This window comes from Sapajus apella, unplaced genomic scaffold (assembly GCF_009761245.1).
Source record: "Sapajus apella isolate SASKATOON/1434 unplaced genomic scaffold, GSC_monkey_1.0 scaffold24, whole genome shotgun sequence".
NCBI lineage: Eukaryota > Metazoa > Chordata > Mammalia > Primates > Cebidae > Sapajus > Sapajus apella.
The window spans coordinates 2,975,571-2,988,535 of NW_022436964.1; positions in this window are offsets into that span (position 1 = coordinate 2,975,571).

Sequence of the window (12,965 nt, forward strand, 5' to 3'; positions counted from 1 at the left end):
AAAATACATTTTTCACACAGAAAAATTCACAGCTCTGTACATCTGATCTCCTTTTGACTTAGCTCATTGTAAAAAACCATAAACATGGCAGATGAGGGTGACTAATTTTCACCTGTGGTGAGACTAACGTGTTTATACTTTAATGTAGCAATTTTTATTTTTTAAAACCAAATAAACTAAAATGAATGATCCCGTTATCTGATCAAGAATATTGGCTGCATAAACCAAAAATACAGAAAGACACAGAAAAATATACAGATGCAATATTCTCAAAATATAAAAAGTGACAAGTTATTTAAATAACTCATATATTCAGAGTATGAGAACTGTATTTGGTTTGTTTACAGAGTATTGAATCATACAATTTTTCCACATTAAAAAAATGCATTGATTCCTAGCCACCAAGTCCCTCACTCATTTTAGTAGATCTTCCTTCTGCAAAATGGTCCCCTGGTGATTCTGAGGATGAGAACTAATATCAAGAGATAAGAGATTGAAATTTTACCATATGTTAGAACATGTGTACAGTGGAGCTTTTATTGGATTGAATGCTATCAACATGGGGATTCTTCAGCTTAAATGTGTCATTTCATCCACACCTTAACCCCTCAGCAATGCTTTCTGTCCTTTATTTTTATTTTATGAGAGGGACCCTTCCCATGCAGATGTTTCTAAAATAAATTATATACCAAGATTCAAATAATTCATCACAATGGAGGTTCACTGCATTTCAGTGATTCTCTAATATTTGTCACAGTTTTGACTTTTGTTTTTAGCAAAGTAATATGTGTACATGATTTATATAATCAAATAATACAAGACAATTTAAAGTTTCCCCTGACATACCCATTCTCACCCTTGACTCTCATTTTCCAAAGGCAAACATTTTCAGCATTTTCTTCTGAAATTTACCTCCATATTTTAAAATAACATTCTTAGTGCATTTTTCTTGATTTTTTTCTGTTATAAAAAAAAAAGAAAAAATCTGTTTCTATGGTATGCATTATCTTTCAATTTCCTACTGTGGAAGTAGGATCTCAGCTTCCTTACAAATCCACCCCAAAAGACATACCCACACACCACTTTTTTCATCATAAAACTATGCCACAATTGTTAGTTAAACTAATATTCATAGTACCTTTCCTGTTGAACTTTTGTTTTCTGTGGAGTAAACAATTATTTTTGTTATTGTTGTTGTTTTCCATATATTTATAATGAATATATACCCAAGAGAGTAAAGCTTTTTTTTAATAGCCAATACAGAGATGGTGAATTTTTTCTACAGAAGGCCAGAGAGTAAAGAACTTAGGCTTTGTGAGCCACATGGTCTCTGTTGTAATTAGTCTACTCTACCATCATAGCAATGTAAATAACTGGGCAAGGCTATGGTCCAATAAACCTTTATTTCCAAAAATAAGAGGGATTGGGGGCTGGATTTGGCCTGGGCTGTAGTTTGCTGATCCATGATAGATCAGGTGATCTATTAAGCCCTTTTGTTTTCTTGAAAATTTTCCTCCCATACGTTTTGATTCCCTTGCTTTAATCTGGACTTGACAATAGCTACCTCTGCTGCATAGCTATTATCTGACATTTCCCCATACCGCTCTCCTAGGTTGAATCCTGTGTTTCCTCACTCCCATGTCTTTCTTGCTTTCCATCATCCTTTCAATTGCTTACCAAGAAAAAGTGAATTAACGGTAAATTTTTTTTGAGACCATAGAGTACCTCAAATGACTTTATTTTATCCAAACATATTTTTGATACTTTTACTGGGTATAGAATTCTTGGTTAGAAAGAACTTTCCCCTCAGAATTTTGAACCACATCATTATTTTCTTTGAGCTTCTGATTCTAATTGAGAAATATGATTTTATTCTGAGTCTTGATCGTTCCTTAAGCCTAATGTCTGTCTTGTGACTTGTTTATTCTTACTGTCAGTCTTTAGGATTTTTCTCTTTTTCTCCAACATTTGGAAATTTTTTTTTTTTTTTTTTTGAGACAGAGTTTCACTCATGTTACCCAGGCTGGAGTGCAATGGTGCGATCTCGGCTCACCGCAACCTCTGCCTCCTGGGTTCAGGCAATTCTCCTGCCTCAGCCTCCTGAGTAGCTGGGATTACAGGCACGTGCCACCATGCCCAGCTAATTTTTTGTATTTTTAGTAGAGACGGGGTTTCACGTTTGGAAATTTTATGATGATGCATATTGTTGTTGTTCTTATTTCCATCAATGTATTGGAGAATCAATAGATTCTTTCAATATCAAAACATATGGCTATCATTTTTGTGGAATTTTTTGGTATAATTTTTTGTTTCCAATATGATCTTCTTTTCTGGAATTCCTATTACTCAAGACTTCTATAATTCATCCTATCTTTTTACTTCCTTCTTCCATCTCTGAGCATGTTGGTTCTATTTTTAAGGATAGTTTTTTTTTTTTTTAAACTTTATCTTCTGTCCAGGTGCGGTGGCTCAAGCCTGTAGTCCCAGCACTTTGGGAGGCTTAGGCAGGTGGATCACAAGGCCAAGAGATCGAGGCCATCCTGGCCAACATGGTGAAAGACTGTCCCTACTAAAAATACAAAAAATTAGCTGGGTGTGGTGGTGTGCACCTGTAGTCCCAGCTACCCAGAAGGCTGAGACAGGAGAAATGCTTGAACCCAGGAGGTGGAGGTTGCAGTGAGTTGAGATCGTGCCACTGTATTCCAGCCTGGCGCCTGGCGACAGAGCAAGATTCTGTCTCGGAAAAAAAAAAAAAAAAACTATTTTCTAACTTCCAATCAGTATGGAAGTTACAATATAATATGAAGTAATATATGAAAATACACAAAGAATCACAATTAGAGGATGTAAATGTTTTCTGATGGCAAAGTAGTTGGAAACTTACAGTCAGTTTACACAAAGCACACAAGAATGGTATATTGTTATGGAAAGAGTTATGCTTCTCAGGATTCTTCCCAGAACCTTCTCACAGGGCACTACAGCCGCGGGTGACATGTATTATACAACAGAGATTCTGAGTAAATGTATCCCTAGTATTTATAGCTGAAATATGTATAGAATTTTTGATTAAAATTTTCTTCTTCACCTTACATTTCTTCTAAGTTCCTTTGTTGTATTCACTTGTTTTGATCTCTCTTCCATTGTGGACCCTTTTATGTTTGGTATTTGCTGGATACTGTTCATATTTATGAATGATACACTAAAAAGCTGACAAAACAAACATTAGTTTGATTATTAATTATAAAACGCATGGCCAAGATGTGCAAGCCTGGACACAATGTAAGCTTCAGTGAGTTATACGTTGCTCATCTACACCTGGGGATACTAAGTCTTCCTTATATGGTAGTTTTGACTATTTAATGAGATTAAATACGATATGATAAGGGCCTGTCAAAAGCCATGCACTTAAAATTTATAATGAGATCTTTAAAGTGACAATTTCTTCTCCTCCTACTTATTAGCATACGAAAGAGAAGATATTTATTGAAAATCAGTACAATGTATCAGATAGACATTAGGCATAAGAATCAGATAAACCGGAAGATGCTTTCAAGCAACTTTATTATTTCATTCATTTATTCATTAAAAAATATTGAACACCATCTCTGCCTCTTACTAGCTGAGTGAGCTTAGGTAAATTACTCATGTTCTTCAGCTGAAGCTTACTCATCTATAAAATTAAAATAATAGTACCTACATAGTAAGGTGGTTGTGAAAATGGAATAAAACACAAAACCTGCAGCACATTATCGGTGGAGGTACATCATGCTAGATGATTAGATTAATAAATGAATTACTGAGTAGTCACTTAGCACGGGTTTTTTAAAGCTTGGTTTTCTTGCAATATGGACTAGAATAATGATATTAAAATATTCATGAACACACTTTGCTCTAAATTTGCTTGTACCAAAGACAAAATATATTGTTTATTCAATTGATTCGCCCCACATTATGTGGCTACCAAAACTAGTACTCTGTGGACCTTTCAAGTTCATCTCTTCTATGATTGTAGGAAATTTAAATGCATCAATCCTTGGGTCACAGCAACCAAAGATAGAAGTGATAGGTGCAGTATTTGCAAAAGCAGTATGCCAGGAAAAAGGAGCCTCACTAGCTTGAATTCTGCATATGGAAGCTAGCTAAATAAGCAAGGATATTTCCCTGTTTTAGTTGTTCCCTCATGATGTCATTTACCATTGAAAAAAACTGACATCTGTAGTCTCTGACCTATTTTAAGTCTGTCTTATCACAAGAGGCATCTCCTCAGTGACTCTAAGAATAAGGCTGAGAGATGGGCATTGAAGTTCTGCCATATGGCGCAACATATGTACAGTTGGTATACATGTCTTGAATGGATAGCAACATAAGATACACTTTATATACAGTGTATCATCACACATAAACCTTTCAAAAGAAGTCCAGAATATGTGTGTGCATGCATATAATTATAGGAATACATATGCATAAATGTGCATATATATGCATATATAGATACTCAGATATGTGAGTATACAACCAAAAATTGTTCCCATAAAGGCTTAAAATATTGGGATATGATTGCCTTGGCAACGCTACAAATGCAATTTTGAATTAATTCATGTATTTATGCAAAAAATATTTATTAAATATCTGTGATATGCCACATTGGACACAGTATTGAACTGCATCACAGGCATTGCAAAGGAAATGATGTTTTGTAACAAGGAGAATGTGTTACCTTCTGCAGAAGATTTTTAGGAAAAAATGGCAAACAATATTTTCCAAGTTCTAAGTAAGAGTCTGCCTTAACAAATGTTAGTTCCATGGTTAAGAATTGTTAATGGAAAATAAGCATCTCTTTTTATTTACAAATTTTTATGTAATTATGGAAAGAATGAAAAGACTCTTACTACAGTTATGTGCCATACGATGATGTTTTAGTTAACAATGGGCTGCATATACGATGGTGATTCTATAGGATTATGAAACTGTATTTTACTGTACCTTTTCTATGTCTAGGTAAGTTTAGGTACACAAATACTTAGCCATTGTGTTACAACTGCCTGCAGTGTTCAGTACAATAATACGCTGTACAGGTTAGCAGCCTAGAAGCCACAGAATGTATACCACACAGCCTACGTATATAGTATGCTGTATCATCTAGTGTTGTTTAAATACACTCTACGATGTTTGTACAATGATGAAATCACCTAACAACATGGTTCTTATAAGACATTTTTGTCATTAGTGATGCATGACTATAATTTAGTTACTACTTCAAGCAACACCTTTGTAATTGCTCTTTGTGCTCAATTAAACAATAAAGAATTAAGGAAATACACACACACACACACACACACACACACACACACACACACACACCCCATGATAATATTAAGAGATGATGAAGGTGAAAAGGGAGTGCTGCTCTCAGAACTGACAAGATATGCTAAATGATCCCCAATACCCCCAGAACCTGTTTGGTCTGTCTTGGAGGTAATAAGAACTTGCAACCAATGTCTCTGTTGGTATTGTCTCTGTTTTATTGGTAATGTCTCTGTTTTATTATAATAAATATCCATTTTCTGTCTAGCACTTGAAAAAAAAAAGGCACTCTACAACAAATAAATGTATAAAATTGTAGGGGATGTTGGTAGGAGGAAGATATTAATATGAAAGCAACAAAGTCAGAACTAGAAAAACAGCCATCTAATCCAAATGCTCAGAAATCCATGTCGCCCTAATCATCATGTCTACTGAATGTACTTTATACCCAGCCCATTTGGGAGAGGGCACCTGTGAAACTCTCAAAGATAAGTCTAAGTTTCCTTTGGTGAGATGCTTTCTTCCACTTACAGATATGGAAATATATGGATGTATAATAGAATAGAAAATGATAGCACATTTTCATTGAAAAATAACTGTAGTCAACTAGAAAGACAAAATAGTATATATTACATATTTCAAATAAAAATAATTTTAATATAGCAATGTATTCTAATATAGTGATATCTTTAAATCAGAGACAAACTTTCAAATCTATTAGATTTTGAAAAACAAAGTCAAATTACTTTTCAAGTGATTTTAAGTCTGTTTTTGCTTCTCATTGACCACAGCAAGATATTTGTGATTAAATTATTACTTGTCGTTCATAGTGCAAACAAGTCTCTGGTACTTGGTTTCTCCCAATTTGTTTGTATAGGGCAAGTACTTAATATACATTAATTTAATCAGTCTTCTCCTATCCTTAAGCCATGCAAGTAGGGTCTTCGGTCTTTTCAATACCACTTGGTCTTCAGTTCTCCAGTTAGAATGAACATCTTAATTAACTTAAACACCATAAATACAATGAATGGGACCACTTTCATATTGTTCACTGAGTCCAAAACCACAGTAGAATTTCCAAATGAAGTAATTTTTCCAAAACATCTTTCAAATCATTGCATCTACTAGCTTTGATTTTATTGAGTATCAGTGTTCATCAAAGGAGCTGTGATTAAGATTTTTCTCAAGCGGCATTTGACATCTCCCCAGACCAGACAACAAGAAATAACAGCAGCAGGGGCAGAATAATAGCTCCATTTACGGAGCAAAATGATGTGCCTGGCAATGTGTTCTGTAGATTGTAAAGAAGATTCACTGTGCACTGGTTACCAACTTGACTTGAATCATATGAGACAAAACACTCACAGATACAATAAATTACATGAAATGGATTACTTACAGTAAACAGCAGGAAACAACAGATATCTAGAGACTTATAAAAAACCAGTCCTTCAAGGCTCAGAAAAGTTGCCTGAGGTAAATGAAGTCTCATCTGTGCATTTCCCACTTGTACCACAGCTGAAAGACTCTCTGGAAAGTAGCCCACATGTGTTTTATACTCCGTGATACTGTGAGTTGCTGGGCTAAAGTACTGAAGGACATCTTGTCTCACAGGGGTACTGGAACAGAGCTGACTATTAAGGTCAGTTCTTCCCTATCTCAGAATGCTGCATTCCCAGAACATTATACAGTTATTCTTGAGAAATACAAGTGAGAAAGTGGGGAGATCTGCGTTAGTCCAAGATCATCCAGAGAACCTCCCTACCTGAACAAGACCTGATTTTACTTTAATGATGACCTGTAAGGGAGATGATATTATTATTATTTTACTAATGAGGAAATAACCCCATGGAACTAAAGACATGTTTCTAAACCATGCAAATAATAGGTAGAAAAGTAGGGATCTGAACCCAGCTTTACATCAATGTTGTTAGACAAAAGGATATATAGTTTTTTTTTCCCACCAAAAGGATATATAGTTTTTTTTTCCCACCAAAAGGATATATAGTTTTTGTTCTTGCTGCTTTTTTTCTGTGATTAGACAAATCATTCTCCAGAAAAACCAGTTCAAAGCCTTGGATTTTCTTTTTATCCTTTCCTTCCTCCTCACTACAAATAGTTTGTTACCTAATTTCTGTCAATTCTACCTTTAAATATTCAGTACAGCTGTCTCTCCACTTCCATTTTCTACTGCCACTGCCCTGTAGAGATCTTCCTTTCTCTCAGCTGGACACTCCCAATACTATTTCAACTCTCGTTTCCCCTTTCAGCAGTAAATTGCTCCTTTAATCTGCTGCAGGGTTCCTCAGCCTTGGCACTACTGACAGTTGTAGCCAGATTATTCTTTGTTGTTAGATGCACAATGGGACATGCAGCAGCATCCAGGACTCTACCCACTAGATTCTACCTCCTCCCCGTACTGAGATGTGATAACCAAAAGTGACTTCAGACATTGCCAAACATCCCTGAGCAGAGAGCAGGCAAGACTCACCTCTAGTTGAGAACAACCGATACATCCTAGTCACCATCAACCGTTAAGCATCCACATGCATAGCTTTGATAGTGTTAACTCCCTGGCTCAACATGTTTCAGGAAAAAGTTCCAAATTTATTTTATCTCCATCATCTCTTCCATGTGCATCCCTTGCTCCTGCAAATTTATCCCAATTGTTGTGACCTAGATACATCCTGTCTTTATGCCCTTTTTGCCTATTCTATTTCTTCTATCTGAATGCACACTTTGATAAATTTCTTCAGAAATCCCATCCATCCACTAAAGTCTATCCCCTAAAGCTGCCTCCTCTAAAGCCCCTGTGATACTGCTTACAGAAATTATGTCTTTTTTTTCCTATGGTGTCTTTATTTGTAGTTTGTCACTAAGAGGACTGATCTATCATTAACATTTTCTAATTACAGCTACCTGCATCCATTTTCTTTCCTGCTATACTGTTAGCCACATCTCAGTTAGAGTTTATCACCCTAACAGGGCCTGACATCTTTTAAGAATACAGTAAATATTTGTGAATTAAGTGCTTCTTTAAAAACTCCTAATGCCTACCCTAAAAGTATACATTCAGTATCAGGGCAAGCCCTTTAGTTCTGCCTGCACAGCAGAGAGAACTGTAGTAAAGAACTTCCAGTGAAGACAGCGTCTGGTTGCAGGAGTTCCTACACTCCAGGTAAACTGGGATGTATGCCCCACAGCTGGTCAGTGGGATTCACCAATCTGCATAAGAGACACTAATAGTTACCACGTTGGGGCTGGAAGTTACAAAGTGACTGAATCATAGTTAAAGTGTTAGCAGGATAAGTGGCAAAAAGCAGATGTGAGCCATGAGCAAGGCAGATCCAGAGAGTTGCCTGTCATACAAGGAGGTGAGACATGGGCTTTGTTGGTAGAGGCTGGTTATTGGCCAAGATATTCCTTTTGTACAGGCACTGCTCTGTCTCACCAAGCCAAGAGTGTGGACTAAATTTATGTCATGAATCCCAGTGGCTAAAATCTCATAAAAATCCACCCCCCAAAAATGATGGAACATATAAGCAGTCTTTTTAAAAATCTCTTCCAGGCCTATTGTGAAGACTAGAGAGAGACTCTAAAAATTCTTTAAGGTCTAAACAGTTGGCCAGGTGCTAATATCAGGGCTGTTATATATAGCTGGCACACAAGGTATATGCTATGAATCAGATGGGCTTGTCCTGTAGAATAGCATGTAAATGACAACTGGTAAACATGTGAATCCATTGCCTTTTCAGAGTTTAAATAGGAAAGTGACATTTCACAATGTGCTGCACAAGTTCACCAGATTGGCTGTAACCAACCTAAAACACATCCAGTATTTCATCCCAGAAGGTCTTTATAAGCAGTAATACACATTTAATATACTTCCCATCAAATGTCTACCTTGAATATGATTGTGGGTTGAACATGCCCTGTACCAGCCTGACAGGGAATTGTGGGGTTTTGTGCTTTCTAGCCTTCTCTTAGGACTAGAACTGTAGTCTTCCCAATCCCTCTTCCCATTGATGATGGGTTTCAGTGGTTCTAAGATTGAAATCTGCCTTACAGGTAGCAAGGTAGAAGAGGGAAGGTAGGTCTAATTCAAGATTCTTGCATTTTAAATTATATTTTGAATGAATGTAATGCAAACCAATAATTGCAGAACAGAATATTGTTTCTGTGAGCCAAACTTCTAAGAAGAGAATATTGCTTATTTCCATTCTTGTCACACACTTCTTCTCCTCGGCCACACTTCTTTTCCACATCCCATGTTCATTTGTGACAGTTGCATTTTCTTTAAAGCACATTTTCTTATCCATATTGTATGTTACTCGAGCTCTTTTATTTGGGATTTTTCACACATCCTTCACATCTTCTTTGCAGCTCCAGTCAATAAGCACTAAGACCTAAATGTGCCTTTGCACTTCATGGCTATTCCCTTATCACATGCATTTTCTGTTGCCTTAAGGAAAACCTATACAATTTTTGTTATTGAAATCTGAATTTCTTCCCTCCCAAGCAGATGGAGGATGTGTAAATGTGTCTAAAGACTTAGAATAGCATTAAATCTGTTTTTCCCCTTTCTACAAAGCCCTGGAAGTCAGAGTATTTCTCAGGCACCCATTAAAACCAAGAAGTGAGAAAAACAGCAATAATTCCCAAACCCAGAGAAAACTGCAAGAGCATGTTACCAAGCCTCCCTTACCACAGAGACCTGTGTTTGGCTGGGGGCATCAATCTCCCCCTTTTGGCAAGACAGTATCATTGCCAAATCATCCATGAATGGAATTATATTATTCCATTATATATCGATTGAAAGATATAAAGCTTTTATTGCTGTTATTTGTCAAGGCTCCTTGCCAAGAGATGTGTGGGAAATAGGGGTGCATAGGGAGCCTCAACTTACCCATCTGCTACTCACAATCTCCTTCATAAATTTACTTAGTGGATATTAAAATATACTTCCCAGACAAATAAGGCTCTCTTGGGTGGTTAGATTCCCCAGCTAGCACACAAACACTCCTCTAACCCTTAAAAGGACACTTAGCTACATTTATATTATACATCTGATACACCAAGCTACTCTATGTCTACATGATTCACCCACACACACACACTTCAAAAACATCCCTTGCTATTTTATACTTCCAACGTTTAGGACATCCTATTCTCGTTGTGAACATTCTGCCCTTCTCTCTCCTTGTAAGAAACTCTTGTACAGCCTTTCTGAATGAGCTAATATTAGCATTGTCTCTTAGCGAGCTTTCTGATTCCTTCCTAGCCCAACTACCTTCCAGCTGAGTTATGCAGGGTCTCTGGGTTCCCATAATAATCTAGGCATCCACTGTGTCACATCATAGTGCTTACAACATTGGATTAAAGTATTCTTATTAACCTTCCCTTTCTACTACTAGTCTTATGTTCCCTGAAAGCTTGGTCAACATCATGTCTAATAAACAGTAGTTCAATAAATTTTCTTAAATGGCAACTTAATTGGCAGTCATACAAGTCCTGTCTTCAGGAGTCTCCATGAAACAAACTGTCTCCCTCCCTTCTTGCCCAACACAACAGGGAGATTACTTAGAATTTTTTCACTCCTGGAAGAGTCAAGCAAAGAAGCGTTGAAGCTGTCCAGATGGCTTTGGGAAATCCAATGTCATGTGAGATGGAAGGTAAAGAGGGGATCTTAAGGAAATATAAAGGCAGCAGAAGTACGTGCTCTTCCAGGAACCGCAGTTATCTTAGGTACCCTAAAGTGGACAAGAGTCTCTGCAGAGACAACTCAGGGAACACTGGTGATATGGTTTGGTTGTATTTCCATCCAAATCTCATCCTGAATTATACTCCCATAATTCCCACATGTTGTGGGAGGAAACCAGTGGACAATAATTTGAATCGTGGGCTTGGTTTCCCCATACTGTTCTCATGGTAATAAATAAGTCTCACAAGATCTGATGGTTTTATCAGGGTTTCCACTTTTGCATCTTCCTCATTTTCTCTTGCTGCTGTCAGGTAAGAAGTGCCTTTTGCCTCCCACCATGATTCTGATGCCTTCTCAGCTATGTGGAACTGTAAGTTCAATTAAACCTCTTTTTCTTCCCAGTCTCGAGTATGTCTTTATCAGCAGGTGAAAATGGAGTAATATAACTGGCATCATGTACATGCTAATTACCACAGGTAAGTCAAATTCTGCAGCTGGGTGGCTCTGTAAGAAATGGCAGGAACTCCACAGACTTTGCTTTAACTCAGGAAGATTTACCAACACTTATTTACTCATTTGATGATTTTCTAACTCAACATATGAAATAAAGATTTCCCATGTACCACTTGTTCCCTGTAGCTTTCCCTTATTCCAGCAATCTCTTCTTCCTCAGAAATTTCACTGCTTTTAATAATTTTGTCACTAATTAATCTATGTTTTCCCCAGGTTTCCATGGTACTTTAGCTGCCACTCCTTTTTAGTATTTAATTGCTACTTCCTTAAAGAACTCAAAGAGAGCAGTCAGTATAAAATCTCAACATTGGACAGAATCTTTAAGCACATCTAGTTTCTCCTTCTCTTTATATACCAAGGGAAACTGGCATCCAATGAAGTAGTATATTTTACCCAGGTAGTCACAACTAGAAGCAGAGCAGGGATTATAATCTATACAACCTCATTTCAAGTTGACTGTTCTCACTGATGTGTTACACTGCCTCTTACTTAAATTCTGTCTTGTCATACTTATTTTGAAACATGGCTTATCTTCACCTTGACAATTAGATATCCATCTAATTTATCTTTGAGTTCAGGACTAGCAAGGAAAAGATGGGAAATTAAAATTAGGTAATTTGTATTGAATTTAATAAAGAGACCATTTGCAAAGCAGAGGGCAGTGTTTATGTTTTCCCTAGCCAACAGAAGACAGTTCAATATTCTAATAGCAGAAATTATGGAGAGGCATTATTGAGTCCTGAGGGGCAAAGCAGTGAACGTTTATAAGAATCTAAGGAGGGTGGCTCTGTGAGTAAAGCAGCCAATCTAAGATGATTCAGCAAGAAGGTGGCATGGAAGATAAGAGGATAACTACTGCAACTTCATTCTATTCCCACCCCAGATCTCATGTCAGCATCTCCCATTGGATAAACTTAATGGAAGCTGTATAGGCTGTTTTTGCATTGCTGTAAAGAAATTCCTGAGACTGGATAATTTGTAAGTGAAATAGGTTTAATTGGTTCATGGTCCTATGGGCTATACAAACATGGCAACAATATTGCTTGGCTTCCGAAGAGACCTCAGGGAGCTTTTACTCATGGTAGAAGGTGAAGCAGGAGCTGGCATGTCACATGGCAAAAGCAGGGGCAAGAGGGAGAAAGAGTGGGGGGGGTTCCACACACTTTGAAACAACAATATCTCTTATGAATTCAGAGTGAAAGCTCACTTATTAGCAAGAAGATGGCCCAGGCTATTCATGAGGAACAAGCCCCATGATTCAAACACCTCTCACCAAGACCCAGATCCAAAATGGGGGATTACATTTCAACATGAGATTTGGGTGGGGGAAAATCTCTAAACTGTATCATTCCCCCCTTCCTCCCACAAATCGCATGGCCTTCTCACATTGCAAAATACTATCATGGCTTCCTAGTAGTCCCCCAAAGTTTTTCCTCATTTCAGCATT